Below are 16,735 nucleotides of genomic sequence, written 5' to 3' on the forward strand. Positions count from 1 at the left end.
TTTGATACTTGTTCACATTTTAAGGTGTGTCATGGCACTTCACTCCTGCATACTGCAGCATTTTCTCCCGCTCAAAAAAGCATTCTCTAATATAACTCTAGCACTTTAATCTTACCTAATAAAACTAATAATAACACCCTAATATCGTCTAATATCCAGATTATTTTCACATTTCCTGAGTTGCCTACAATAAGTGTTTTATAATTTTTTTAAGGTTTGGATACTCTTCAAGTTTATTAAATATATCTGACACTCTTTAATCTGTTTTAATTTTAAACAAGTTCCCTTTCTTTTCATGTGTTTATTTTTCATAAGATTAAGTGTTTTAAAAGTCTGAGCTAGTTATCTTATGGAATGTTCCCAATATTTGCTTTGTTTTGCTGTTTCCTCATAGTGTTATTTAATTTGTTCTTCTGTCCTTCTGCTTTTTATAAACCAGAAATTCAGAACTAATGCCTACATTAGATGCAGATTAGAATGTTTCAGGAAGAACACTTTATAGGTGAGACGACATACTTCACATCACAACATACGATGGTGCACATACTAGTTCATCTCGCTAGGAGCTATGCTGGGTTTAGCTGCTCAAGGTGTGACCAATAGATCTCTTCACTATAAAAATTAGTTTCCCCTTTGAATTTAACAAACAATATCTGTGGTCATCATAATTTGGCATATGAAAATTATCATCCAAAACCAGTTTCATCCAATGCCTCTATCCAATAATGTTCTTATCCATTAACTATGTATGTTACAGTCAGGTACATCATTGGGTTTTGCATAGAAGTGAATTTTTAAACTGGGTGATTTCTTTGATATTTATTAGGCATTATTTATCTGTGAAAAAGAATTTTCTTTCAACAAGCAATGATGAATTAGATCTCTTTGTTTTAAAAAAAGCAGAAAAAATGCTTAGATCTTCTGTTTTAACTATTTTTTTCAGGGTAAAATATTGGTTTGAGAGTTACCTCCATATGAAGGTTTTTGTTTTGATTTCAGTTAGGATTGACATAGGGGTAGTCTCTATGTATAGAGCTCTACCTCTAAATATAGGGAAATAAAGATGATATTGGCTACTTAGTAATCAGAAAATGTTGGATTCAACTTCTAGATCGATAGTGTATGAGCCTTGTTACCAAGAACATCTACTCACTTTTTCAGTTTCATTATTCTCTCATCTTTTTATTGACATCTATCAAATGCTATTTTGCGAATTATCCCATTTAAAGCCTCATAGAATTTATTAGGTTATAGGGCCTTGAAGGTTTCTGTTGTTGATGCTGTTGTTTATTAATGGATTAATATTAATAAAGCTTCCAGGATGAATTTACAGCATATTGGGTCATATTTACATTAAAAATTAAATTGTGAGCTCTTATTTCCTCTTCCTTGGTAAATGTTATAAATTTGGACAAATTGTTTTAGAGGAATTCTTAGCTGATGATGAGAGAAAATACACTCTTGCCATTTTTATTTAATTTATTTATTCTTTTTTTCATATCATATGTGAAATGGTCAAACTGCCAGAAAATCAGTTAAAATGGATTTATGAATCTCTATGATAGTATTAACTAGTAATCACATTTATTTTCACTGGCTTGTTAGCACTCCTCTGGTTATATTCTCTTCTTGTATTTTTTTTCCCCCAACTGCAGATGTTTTTATCTTAGGAAGGAAAGCAGAGAAATACAAGTTCATTGGAACTTTGTTAATATACTTTGGTCATTTTTACCCCCAATGGATGAGGTGAATAGGTGAATAACCACCCTCCCCTGCACACATGAGATTGATGAATTATTACCAATTGATCAACCTGTAATATTAATAAGTGATATATTTAAAAAAATACTTAAAACATCTCACTCTTTAGTTTCCTACTCTTACCTCAACAAATAAATGATGTTGGGGAATGGAGTGGTCCAAACCATGCAGAATCATGAACTCCTAGTGGCACATGATTGAATTCATCTTTTTCCCACATGAGAGAAAGATCATTATGGTAAGAGTCAAGAATGTCCTCCATTCCCATTTTCAAAGGCAGTATTTCCTAAAATCCCCCAGGACCAAAATTAGAACATGTTTGAATTCCACAATTTTGGTAAAATTCTATACATAAGAGAGTTTAGGAGCTATATCTCCAGTTCTGCTTTAGTCTGCAAGATCTGGTTGCAACTATTGCTCTCAAGAAAGACTGAAACTTTGTAGTATTTAGATTCAGGCTTTGAAACCTGAGAGTTACCAAGTACCAGTGTAACATAGTGATATGGGGTGATCATTTATTCATTGTGTGTATTTTGTCAAGATTCCTTATGGTCTGTATATGTTAATTTCCTTACTGGACCATGGAGGTAATAACAGCACGTTCGTCAGAGCTTATGAGAATTAAAAAAGGTACATTTTTCAGGTAATTAGTATATGGGGCACATTTGACAAATGTTAGCTATCCTTACTGTGTCTGTTGTTCTGAGGTCTAACACAAGCAGAACCTACCTAGCCCTGAAAGCTACAATTTGTTACATCTGAAAGTGGTCCCAAGGTCACAAGGTATCATTTCACTCTGACAGTCACTGCACTGTCCTATGTAAATCAGGTCATGTATTTCAGGTGAGTTTGCCATGTTGGTAAGGTTGTATTCCTGTTTACAACTATTTTGTTCCTCTTCTCCACCCACCAGATAGACCATCTTTTAATGTTTTGTCTTCCTTGTCCAGATGCCAGAATTCCATTCAGAAACATAATTTTATTAGAGACTCCTAATTCAGGGTGTCATACCTTTGAATTTGTCAATGCAGATGATTACCATGCAGTCTTGTAAAGATGCCTCAGTTCCTGTGCCTAAAAGGAATACTGAGTTATCATATAAATTATTGCCTAATAGGTTGTATGGCCAGCACACTATTATAATTGTTCTGTTCTTGGAATTTAAGTCTTTGTTCTTATAGGTAGTACTTCTCTGAATCCCTTCGTCCTTGTCCTTTTCTATGACTTTATTGAAATAAATCCTGACTTTTCCTCTAGGCCATATTCAATATCCAAATACAATGATGCTTCCCTTTCTACACTCACTGCTGAATAGTATTTATATATTTTTTTCAGTCTTTGAAGCAGTATCCAAACAGAAAGGATTATGGGGATTAAGCAATTCCAATACTTTCAACAGGAGGGAAAAAATGAAGTTATGGGCCAAGTGTGCAGACGGTATATCCTCTTACCAGAGATGAGAAGTGAACATCTCGAAGTTAGCTGATGTCTGCAAATCTCTTCTGACCGTCAAAGCCAAGTTATTCTCTTGATATTTCTATGTCAAAGAGACAGAGCACACAAGCAGGTGTAGCAGCAGGCAGAGGAAGAGGCAGAAGCAGAAACAGACTCCCTGCTGGGCAAGGAATAGGATGAGGGATTTGATCACCAGGACTCTGGGATCATGACCTGAGCTGAAGGCAGATGCCTAATAGACTGAGCCGCCCAGGCATCCCCAACTAGTATTTTTTTAAATGCCGAGCAACATGTAATACTTAGCCTTTTAATATGAAAAGGTAAAGCCTTAGATGTATGCTAGTTAGTTTTTATAATTAATAGTTTCTTTTTTATGGGTGAAGCATTAGCTTTAGGCTACAGTTATTTCTCCCTCTCAGTTGCTCTCACCTTCTCTCTTTCTCACAATTTAAGTACGTGAAACTTTGAATAGATAATACTTCTACGTGTTGCAAAATTCAAAGAAGTTCAAACAGTTGAAACAGCAACAACAAAACTGAAAACCTAAGCCTTTGTCCTGCTCTGCTCTTCAGAGACATTAAGTTCCTCTTCAGAGATGGCTATTACATTTAGAGACATATCTCTATACAAATGTATACTCTCACATTTTATGTTGTCCCATTAATAATGTCTGATGTGGTCCACTATTGAGAATTCCCATTGTATATCAAAACTTTCCATGTTAATGAATATTAATTAACATTTAAATCAGCAAATATATGGGTGGCTCAATCAGTTAAGCATCTTCCTTCGGCTCAGGTCAGGATCCCAGGATCCTGGCATCCAGCTCTGCATTGGGCTCCTTGCTCAGCGAGGAGCCTGCTTCTTCCTCTCCTAGACCCCCTGCTTGTACTTTCTCTGTGTATCAAATAAATAAAGTCTTAAAAAAAAATCAGCAAATATTATTTATGGGGAGACTAATATCTGGGGAAAAAGGGGGCCAGAGGAATTTCCCTAGGTCTCCTCTAACAATGGAAGGGACAGAGAAAGTTCAGCTCTTTTGAGTACACACACACACACACACACACGCACACACACACACTCACATACACATACATAACAGAGAATTTGCTTAGCCCTCATATCCCTCCAGCCCTCAAGGGTTTGATTAACGCTGACCTCAAATAAAGTCCAGTTTCTATCTTCTGGTAGAGGTACTTACACAATTTTTGGAGAGTGGAATCTATTACTATTGTTTCTACTAAAGAACATATTAAATGTATTTTGTGTATTTTGTCAATTCACCAACCTTCTATTTGCACAGCCATTCGATTTTTTTTTTCTTTTCTTGTCCTTGTGCCACTGTAAAATGAGATTCCAGTGAATCAAACTATATCAACAACAAAATGTGATCTTTAGAAATTATGAAGCTTTCCAAAACAGACTTCATATTTATTTCTTGTTGGCATTATTACCTAAAGCCAAAAATGTCTCCTATAAACTTGCTGATGTAAATTATTAGTAGTGCTAAAAGCAAGACATTCATTTTACAAGCTCTACTAAGGCATAGTAGTGGCAAATTGCCATTATTTCATTTACTGAATAGTGCATTTATCTAAGATATTTATAGGTACACATTCTTGATAATATGTATTATTTCATTGATTAAGTTATTCTGTCATTTCCAAAAAATATAAGGCTGACATAATTCTTTTGACATACACGTAAATAAAATACTCAATGATTTCTATGTGTGCACCTGTGCATATATATGTTTGAGTGATGATATTCTCCAGTGCTGAAAACCACAACCTCATTTGCAGCCTGAAACTGACATTCCTCCCTTCCAATAAATTAACATTCCCAGAGTGAATCCATTTCAAGTCACATGGCTCAAGTGCCTCATTTAATAATACCAACAAGTTCACTTTAAAGTCAATTTGACAAAAAGCCAAAAAACAAATGGAAGGGAGAATCATTTGTGAATTTATTAATGAACATTCATTCATTCTTTTTATTAGCAAACACCAATGAATTCACTATTTTGTGTCTACTTATATTTATAAATGATGATGTAGAAGGTAAAATTACCTTGAAAAACTTCTTTGTTCATTTTAAATATTATTTCAGAAGAAATTCTTTTCAAACATACACTTATGTTTAAATCATTTACCAGTTGAAAGAGTCACATACGCTGGACATGAGGCAAGTAGTAGGTAGAAAGATAAACCAACAAGACCAAGGCAGTAAAAGAATCTAGGGAATATGTTGGGATGCACTCGTACTGGGCCATAGGGACTACCAGTTTGTATGCCTGCACAGGAAAGGACAATCTCATGTTCCTGAGGAGTCCAGGAAGACTTCCTGGAAGAGGCAATAATAATACATCACCTGAAAAGGCATTGCAGTATCAGAAAAAGAAGCTAATGAAAAGGAAGTGAAGCACATATTGGAAAGAAGTAGTCAAGTAATGCTTTAATATCAAGAGAACATTTATGACCGATGGTGCTATGGTGATTCAAAGCACTTGCCTATGGAAGGTGCTGTTAGATTACAGGGGGTATAAAAAGTAGATGGAATATTAAGCTGGCAGTTTTGAATTTCTCAAAAGTATAAGGAATAAGAAATCCCTGTATACATATAGGCTTGAATACCCCCTGCAAATACAACAGACATAGACCTGCTGGGCAATTTCATTTCTGCTAAATGGACAATTTGAAATAAATGACAACATTTGTTGGCAAACTCTCTCTCTCTCTCTCTCTCTATCTCTCTCTCTCTCTATATATATATGAAGCTTATTGAATTTGTTCTAAAACTTTCAATTTTAAAGTTTTCAGAGTTGGATTAAGGAAAAAAAAAACTGAGCTCCAAACTAAGTATGACCAAAGAATTCTATCAGCTAGGAGTGTCTAGGAAAACTGAGCATAGGGGTTTCTAAACATCCTTGGTATTCTGGAAGTTCCAGACCCAAAGCAGAGAACAGGCACTGCAGTAATCACAGTTGTTTGATAACTAAAATCTAAATATATACATATATATATATATATATATATATATGTATGTGTGTGTGTGTGTGTGTATATATATATATATAATATATATATAAAATCCACATATGATACTGAAACAAAAACTTTAAAAACATGTATCTCTAAGACAATTTCTTTTTTTTTTTTTTAAGATTTTTATTTATTTATTTGATAGACACCACAAGTAGGCAGGGAGGCAGGCAGAGAAAGAGGAGGAAGCAGGCTCTCTGCAGAGCAGAGAGCCTGGTGCGGGGCTTGATCCCAGGACCCCAGGATCATGACCTGAGCTGAAGGCAGAGGCTTTAACCCACTGAGCCACCCAGGTACCCTAAGACAACCTCTTATGAAAAGTAATTTCTATTTACTTTTTTAAATAATTTGTTCTTATAATGAAGTAATCAGAATATTCACTATTAATTTTGTGGTTAAAGTAACACCTTTACAATGTTTCTTTCCCATGTATTAGCAGTATTTTAAGATGTTCACTTTGCTCTTCATTTTTGGTTTTATAATGTTTAATAACTCAGATGTTTTGGTATGTTGGAGTAGGGTCTAGGAATCTAGTCTTTATTATATAATAAGAATCTAGTCTTTATTCCATAATGCTTTATATTATGTAATGTACTGGAGTAACTTTTGTTTGCCATTCACATGGCAAAAATAGTTCATTATTTGTAAAGAATGTTGCTTTTGCCTAAGCAGCTCTTTAATGAGAATAATGGGGAACTGAGTATATACCATAGATACTGGTGGTAACAAGGACTTTTTCTGTTCTCTTCAGTGGAAACCTCTTGGTCAAATTGTAGCTAATGTTATATTTATAGACAGGATCACTTTAATTCACATATTTCTCTACTCATAGGAACCAGTGAATTCAACATGTGTTTCAAATATTTAAAAATGTAATTTCTGTAGTGATGTTACTTAGTTTAGAGAAAAATAAGTGTAAATCAGCAGACCACATGTTTAAAATTCAGTCATTTTGGACAGGATTATAACTCCTCATTCCAGAGGGCAGTGTGTACTGGGACAGGGCCATGATATGGACAAATGTTGTAAACCTATGTATTTCCCTATCAGCTTTGTTATTCTTTATAGCATTCATATTTTAGCCAAAGTTCAACTCTGTATTTAGGTTACCAATGGTCCTTTCACATGCAGGATTTTTGTTGAAGCCATATACCTTATAACATAAGAAATGAGCCCTTGTGTCTTCCATCTTATTGAAAGACATTCACATGTTTAAATAAGTACTTTTTTTTAAAGATTTTATTTATTTATTTGACAGATAGATATCACAAGTAGGCAGAGAGGCAGGCAGAGAGAGAGGAGGAAGCAGGCTCCCTGCTGAGCAGAGAGCCTGATGCAGGGCTCGATCCCAGAACCCTGAGATCATGACCTGTGCCGAAGGCAGAGGCTTAACCCACTGAGCCACCCAGGTGCCCCTAAATAAGTACTTTTAATATAGTAGCAAATATTGTGCTAGTGGGGTTGTATGCATTCATTTGTTGTTTTACTTGCTTACAAGTTGACCCTTAAACAATAGGGATTTGAACAGTGGAGGTCCATTATATATATATATTTTTTTCATAATATAGTATTGTAAATGTATTTTCTCTTCCTTATGATTTCCTTAACAGCATTTTCTTTTTTCTAAGCTTACCTTAATATAAGAATATAATATATGATACATATAACCTAAAACATATGTTAATCAGCTATTTATGATATAAATAAGGCTTCTGTTCAACAGAAGGCTATAAGTGGTTAAGTTTCTGGGGAGTCAAAATTTATACTTTCCACAATGCAAGGGGTCAGCATCCCTGATCCCTACTGTGTTTTGTTGTATGTACAAACCTTAAAAATATTTGACTTCACAACTACTCAGATACTATGTGATGTTGGCTTACAGGTGAACAAAGGCATTGAGTGGATTTGGTTTCTGTTTTTTCATATTATCATTAACTAAAATCCATAGTTTATTTAGAATTTCAATGCTTTTAACCCGATTTCCTTTTTCTGTTCTAAGACACCGCATTGCATTTAGTTTTCCTGTCTCTTTAGGCTCCTCCTGACTCTGGTAGTTTCTCATATATTTTTGTTTTGTTTTGTTTTTTGATGATGTTGATAGGTTTGAGGAGCACTGACTAGATATTTTATAGGATGGCACACAACTGGAATTTGTCCAACGTTTTTCTATGATAAGATTTGGTATACGAGTTATTAGGAGAAAGACCACATATATAAAGTGTCATTTTTATCAGATTATATGAAGGATGCCTATTGTCAACATGACTGTTGATGTTGTCCATGATCATCAATGAAGATAGTGTTTGTCAGATTTTTCTACTATAAGGTTATTCTCTCTTCCCCCTTCCTAGACTGTACACTGTGGAAGGAAGTCACTATGCACAGCCAAAGGAGTGGTTATATACTTGAGGAAGGAGTATCTACTTAAATTATTTAGAATTCTTCTGCATGGAGGATTAGTTTCCCTCCCCAATTTATTAATTTAGTAAATCATTTATTTATATCAATATGAAATAATACTTATTTCATACTTTGAATTTATAATCCAGTACTACTTTAAATGTTTTTTTTTTTTTTTTTCAAACAAATCCAACTTTGTCCTATGAGAGCTCTTTTAGTTGGCTCCAATGTATTTTTTTTGGAGGGATTTTTGTTTTTGTTGCCGTTGATGATGATGATTTTTTGTTTTGTTTTGTTTTGAGCACTGTCTTATTTTCTGACCTTACCAAATATGTACCTTATATATTTCTGGTTTTAGCCCTAGAATCAGACCTTTCTCCAAGGAGTCATGGTTCCTTTTATTGGAAAAAGATATAAACCAAGATCTGGGTACAAGTTCTTCTCCTTGTTACTGGGGTATCATCTCTTTTGCTCTGCCCTTAGCTGACAAAGCAGTAACTTTTTGGGTTTGCACTAACTTTTTGTATATACAGATATCTATAAATATTTTCATATTTAATTATATATTAAGTAAAAAAGAGTTGATATTCATGTTTCTAACTCTAATGTATTACTAACCACATAGTAATACATTACTTAGAGACATAAGTTTAGCCTCCTCATAGTATAACCACATAGTAATACATTACTTAGAGACATAAGTTTAGCCTCCTCTCTTCCTATCTGTAAACTTCCCTCTCAACAGTGAGGAACCTGGCTTATAATATGAAAATTCTCTTAAATTTGCAATCCAGTGTATATGAATGGAAGTATCACAGTTGTTAATGTGTACTCCTATTGGATACAACCTTATCAACAACAACAACAAAACAGCTAAGTGCAACTCCTTTTGCTTTTTTTTTTTTTTTTTAAACAGACTCTGCTCTTTTCTGCAGTTACTTAGGTCAGTACTTTTCCTGTTTCCATCAGTAAAGTTCCATCAATTTGCTATACCATTAGATTGTCCTGTCACTGCCTGCCTTCCTTGTAGGGATACTACAGCTTCCTAAATGATTTTATTTTTACTTTGCATACATTAAGATTCACTTTTCATGCTGTGAAGTTCAAAAGATACAGACAAAAGCATAAGGTTTTAAATTCACCCTTAGAGTACTGAACAGAATAATTTTACTGCTCTAAAACTCTCCTGGGCTTTACTTTTCAGCCCTCCAATCTCCCCTCAAACACCGTGGCAAGCACTCATTCTTTTACTGTCTCTATAGGTTTGTTTTTTCCAGAATGCCATACAATGGGAGTCTTAGAAAATGCAGTCTTTTCATACTGTCTTTTTTTTTTACTTAGTGTTATTCATTTACTGTTTCTCTAGATTTTCCTGCATTTTGATAGCTCATTTTTAAATTGTTGAATAGTATTTCATTGCATGGATGTACCATAGTTGTTTACCAATACATATTTGGGGGGACATCTTTTCTGCTTCCCTTTTTTTTTTTTTTTCCCGGTGATTACAATTAAAGCCATTATAAATATTTGTGGTCAGATTTTTGTGTGAATGTAAGTTTTCAAATAAACTGGATAAATAAGTAGGAGCCTGATTGCTGGATCATATGAAAAGAATGTGCTTAACACTGGAAGGTACTGCCAAACTGTCCTTGAAAGTGGCAGTACCTCAGAACACTACAACAGAAACTAATGATGTACTACATGGTGGCTAACTGAACATAATAAAATATTTTAAAAATAGTGGCTCTACCATTTTGTATTCTCCTCCAAAACAAATGAGCATTCCTATTACTCCGTATAGTTGGCAGCATTTGGTCTTGTTTTGGGGGGGGGAGCCTAGAGGGCTTTTTTTGGTTGCTATTTTTTTCTGTTTTTCAAGAGTAACTTTTTTTTTCAAAAGTAACTTTTTAAAATTTAAGTGTAGTTGACACAATGTTATGTTAGTTTCAGGTGTATGACATGGTGATTCACCATCTATACATTATGCTGTGATCAGCACAAGTGTAGCTACATCTGCCACCATGCAATGCTATTAGAGTATCATTGACTATTCTCTATGCTGTATCTTTTATTGCTGTGACTTATTGATTCCATAACTGGAAACCTATATCTTCTGCCCCCTTCACCTATTTTGCCCATTCCCCCATTCTCTTCCCTCTGGCAACCAGCAATACTGTTTTACAGTCTAATTCTGTTTTTTATTTATTTACTATTATTATTTTTATTATTATTATTATTATTATTTTTAGATTCCACATATGAGTGAAATCATAGAGTATTTGTCTTTTTCAGTCTTATTTCACTTAGCATAATGTCCTCTAAGTCTGGAAGAGAACACAAGCAGAACTTGTTCTGACATTGGCCACAACAGTGGTTATCTGGATATCTCCTAAGGCAAGGGAAACAAAAGCAAAAGTAAACTATTGGCACTCCATCAAAACAAAAAGCTGTTGCACAATGAAGGAAATCATTAATAAAACAAAAAGGCAACCTACTGAATAGAAGATATTTGCAAATTATATATCTGATAAGGGGTTAGTGTCTAAAATATATCAAGAATTCATGCAACTCAACACTAAAAATCAAAACGAAACAACCCAACTAAAACATAAAACAGAAGAGGGGTGGCTTGGTTGGTTAAGCATTGGCCTTCAGCTCAGGTCTTCATCCTGGGGCCCTGGGATCCAGGCTCCTGTCAAGCCCCCAATTCCTTGAGAGCCCCTGTTGAAGTCCCTGAGTCAGGCCCCCTTGTGAAGAGCCCTCAGGTGGAAAGCTCCTGTGTGCAGCCACCTGCTCAGTGGGGAGTCTGCTTCCAGGTTGCCCTCTGCCCCTCCCCCACATGATTGTGCACACACATGTGCCCTCTGTCTCTCTAGCTCTCGCTCTTGCTCTCTCTCAAATAAATAAAATCTTAAAAAAAAAAAAAATCGGCAGAGGACCTTAATTGACATTTTTCCAGAGAAGACATATATAGCCAACATGGCCATGAAAAAATGCTGAACATTACTAATGATCAGGGATTTCAGTCTCTTTAGTAGGTAGGTAATAGAATTAGGTTGTTGTTTTAATCTCAATTCCCTGATAACAAATGATGAGTACCTTTTCATATGCTTGTTTGCCATCTGTCTTAAGGGTATCTCTGGGTAAAGTTTCTGCTCAGATCTTTGGCCCACTTTAAATTGGAATATTTCTTTCTTTTTTCTGAGTTTTAAGAGCTCTTTGTATATTTGGATATAAATACTTTATCAGATATGTGTTTTACAAGTGTTTTCTCACAGTTTGTGTATTGTCTTCTCATTCTATTAGTATTGTCTTTCACAGAGCAGACATTATTAATTTTACTTAAAGTTAATTTTTTTTGTCTTTCACAGATCATGCTTTTGGTGTTGTATCTAAAAACTCATTGTCACACCCAAGGTTCCCAGACTTTCTCCCATGTTTTCTACAAACTTAATAGTTTTGCATTTCATATATAGATCTATGGTCCATTTTTCACTTAAATTTTATGAAACATTTAAAGTCCAAGTTTTCTTTCTTTCTTTCTTTCTTTTTTTTTTTTAGATAGTTATCATTGTTCACTATAATTTGTTGAGAAGACTCCTGTTGCTTTTGAACTCTCTTTGCTCCTTTGTCAAAGATCAGCTCAGTATATTTGTGTGTATATTTCTGGGCTATCTATTCTGTTCCGTTGATTCATGTGTCTGTTCTTTCACCAATAACATGATCTCTTCATTATTGTAGAGTAACAGTAAGTCTTAATGTCAGATAGTGTCAGTAGTCCAACTTTATTCTTCAGCTTTTTTTTTTTTTTTTGGCTATTTTGGATCTTTTCTCCTTTGATATCTCAAGTTTATCGATATACAAAATATAGCTTACTGGGAATTAAATTAAGTTTGAATTGAATATATAACTCATATTGGAAATAATTAATATCTTAACAATATTGAGTTTCCTAATCCATGAACACAGAATATTTCCCTATTTATTTAGATTTTTTTAATTTCTCTCATCAGAGTTCTATATTTTTCCACGTGTAGATCTTGTTCATAATTTGTTAAATTTATACCTGAATATTTCATTTTTGGTACTATTATAAAATAGTGTTGTTTTTAATTTCAAATTGCAGTTTCAATTGTTGATATATAGGAAAGTAATTAACTTTTACATTAACAAACTCTGACCTCATTAAATCATTTGTTAATGATTTGTTTTAACCTTTTATTAGTTATTTCTTATTATTTTATTATCTTCTTGAACTAGCTAGTATTTTTAATGTAAAAGTGACAAGAGGAGACATCTTTGTCTTGTTCTTGATCTTAGGGATAAAGTCAGTTTTTCACCATTAAGTAAGATTTTAGCTAAAGGTTTTTTAGTAGTTTTTTCTTTTATAAAGTTGCGAATTTTTCCCTCTAATTCCACTTTGCTTAAAGTTTTCCTCAAGAATAAAATGTTTTTCTGCATCAATTGATGTGATCATAATTTTTCTTTTTTAGCTTATTCATGGGGAAGATTACATTCCTAAATATGTTTCACCTGATCATGATGTTTAATTCTTTTTTATACGTTATTTAATTTGCTAACACTTTGCCCAGGGATTATGTATCTATGTATTTTTGTACCTATGAGAGAGATTGGGCTATAGTTTTTAATTGATTCTGATTTTAGGGTAATGCTGGCTTCACAGAATGAGTTAGGAAGTATTTTCTCTGCTTCTATTTTCTGGAAGAGATTGTACAGCAGTGATATTCTTAAATTTTTGGTAGAATTCACCACTGAAATCATCTGGGCCTGATTTTTCTTTCTTAAAAACTTTTATAAATTAATGATTCAGTTTCTTTAGTAGGAATAAACCGATTCAGATTATATATTTAACTCCTTGTGTGAGTATTGGTAGTTTGTGTCTTTCAAAGAATTGTTGCATTTTATTTGTTTTAAAATGGTTGATATAGAGTTCTTTCTTAATAGTATTTTATTCTTTTTATTATTTTATTCTTATATATTCCTATAATATTATTTATTATATAGAATCAGAAGTGATATTCCCTTTTTTATTTTTAATTTCAGTAATTTTCATTGTTAGCAATTTTTGTCTTTTTTAGTCTGAATAAAGGTTTATTCATTTTATTTATCTTTAAAAATTTTTTTTGATATCATTGCTTTCTTTTATCATTTTTCTGATCTCAATTTTTTTGATTCCTACTTTATTTTTTTTTCCTTCAAATTGTTTTTGGCTTAAATTACTATTCTTTATTTTCCTAAGAGAAGTTCAGATTTTATTTTTAGATTTTTCTGTTTTTCTAATAAATGTATTTAGTGCTATAAATTTTCCTCTAAGCACTACTTTCACTGCATTTTACAAGTTTGAATGTTTCATCTACATTAAGTTCAAAATACTTTTAAAGATTTATTTATTTATTTCAGAGACAGAGCATGCCTGTGTATTAGGTGGGGGAAGGGGCAGAGGGAAAGAATCCCAAATGGACTCGTACTTTTTTTAAAAAAATATTTATTCATGAGAGAGAGAGAGAGGTAGAGGAGGAAGGGGAAGCAGGATCCCCAATGAGCAGAAAGCCCGATGCAGGACTCAACCTCAGGACTCTGAGATCATGACCTGAGCCAAAGCAGATATTTAACCATCTGAGCCACCCAGGTACTCAGCTCAAAATTTATCCTGAGTCCTCTCTGATCCATATTTTATTAGAAGTCTGCTGTTCTTGATTTCCAAATGTTTGGGGATTTTCTGACTATCTTACTATTATTGATTTCTGGTTTAATTTTACTATGGTCTGAGGAAATACTTGGTATGATTTATATCCTTTTAAAATTGTTCATCTTGGGGCGCCTGGGTGGTTCAGTCAGGTAAGTGTCTGCTTTCTGTTCAGTTCATGATCCCAGGGTTCTGGGATTGAGCTCCACATTAGGCTTCTGGCTAAGCAGGGCGCCTGTTTCTCTCCTTTTGCGTGCTGCTCCCCTTGCTTGTGATCTCTCTGTCTTGCTCTCTGTTAAGTAAATAAATAAAATCTTTGTTAAAAATTAAAAAAAATTAAAATACAATTGTTCAGGTCTATTTGTTGGGCACAGAGTGTTGTTTCTCTTGGTTAGTGTTCTGTATTGGTTTGAGAAGAATGTGTATCATGCAGTTATTGGATAAAAGATTTTGTGCAGGTCAATTAGATCAAGCCTATCATCATCTGTATTTTTACAGGTTTTCTGCCTCCTTAATTTATTGATTACTTTATAATGTTATCAATGTCTCCAACTCTATCAGTGGATTTGTCTTTTCTTCTTGTTCTATAAGTTTTTTCTCAGAGATTTTGATACCTTGTCTCTAGATGTATAAATGATAAGGACTTTTATGTCTCTAGGATAACTGACCTCTTCATTATTATGAAATGTCTCTCCTTATCTTTGGTAGTTTTCTTTACTGTGAAATTTGCTTCATCTTAATATAGTTAATCCAACTGTCTTTTTATTATTGTTATCAGAGTACATCTTCTCTGCTTCTTTACTTTAACCTGTCAATTTCTTTATGTTTAAAGTGAGTTCTTTATAGACAACATATAGCTGTGTCTTGTGGGATTTTTAAATTTCTCTTATTTACTCTGACAATTTCTGTCTTTAAATTGGCATAATTAGACAATTCACATTTAAAGACATTATTGATAGGTTTGATTTAACAATCGCTATGTTAGTGCCTATTTTCTTTTTCTTGTTCCTTGTTTTTTTTCTCTCATTTTCTGCCCTTCCTGCCTTGAATTGATCATTTTATATGATTCCATTTTCTTTTTCAGCATCTCAATTACCCTTCTTCTTTTTTTTTAATAAGAGGTTGCTGCAGGCTTTGCAATATGCATTCACAACTAATCTAAATCTGTTTTCAAATAACACTGTTACACTTCACAGTTTGTGCAGATACCTTATAACAAAGTAGCCCTAATTCTTCCCTCCCATCCCTTATAGCATTGCTGTCATTCATTTTACTTACCCATATAGTATATTCATCCAATATATTGTTACCTGCTATTACTTTGAGCAAATAATTATTAATTGCATCATTAGTAAAAAGAAAAATATTTTATTTATCTTCATTTATTTCTTCTCTGATGTTCTTTCTTTTTTATGTAGTACTTCCTGCCATGCCACCAGCTTATTAAACTGTTCTTATTTATCATTTTCTTTTATTACTAGTATTTGTTGTATCTTGGGATAATACAATATAATCATGTTTATAAGAATCATATTTTCAATCTATGTAAAAAAACTATATAAGTAGAAAAGGCACAGTTTCACTGTTGAAATTATTTGCTTTATTAATTGAAGGCACGAGGTAGAGCTTAAATTTACTTTTTGAAAGAAAAAGTGCACCCATCTAAAATTATATTTTTATTTTCAACTATGTAAATTTACTAATTTTCATCAAGAATAAACCTAGTATGTTTCCCTCATTTTGATGGCTGGATTCTTACCTTTAAAACACACCAATATAGGGGAACCTGGATGGCACAGTTGGTTAAGGGTTCAAGTCTTGGTTTCAGCTCAGGTCATGATCTCATGAGATCATGAGATCAAGCCCCATAGTGGGCTCTGTATTCAGTGTGGAGTTGGCTTGAGTTCCTCTCTCCCTCTCCCTTTGCCTCTCCACTCCTCCCTCTCTCTCTTTCTCTCAGATAAGTAAATATACCTTTAAAAACATTTCAATATTTTAAAAAATATATAACAATACATTACCATTCTGAGGCCATTCACTTTTCGAATGTTTGTCCTTTCCCTCTTTTATTAAAATAATTCCTCCAACAAATTGTTTTAATCTCATCAAAAATGTGAAACAGGCAGTGCTTCCTCAAGAACTCTAGCTTAGAATAACAATTTGGGGGAAAAAAGCACATATTATCTAGTGCTCTGCTAACGATCATTCTTCTGAGAAAGGTCCCTGCATCTTTAGGCAATGAGTTGCTGAGAGGAGGTTCAAGAGGTTTATGATATACTTTCTCATCTAAAAGTAGCCAATACTTACAGGTTGGTGGAACAATCTATTAATATTTCAGTCACAGTACCAAAGGCGAAAATGCTCTTCTGAA

The sequence above is a fragment of the Mustela erminea genome, chromosome 9 (assembly GCF_009829155.1).
Source record: "Mustela erminea isolate mMusErm1 chromosome 9, mMusErm1.Pri, whole genome shotgun sequence".
Lineage (NCBI taxonomy): Eukaryota > Metazoa > Chordata > Mammalia > Carnivora > Mustelidae > Mustela > Mustela erminea.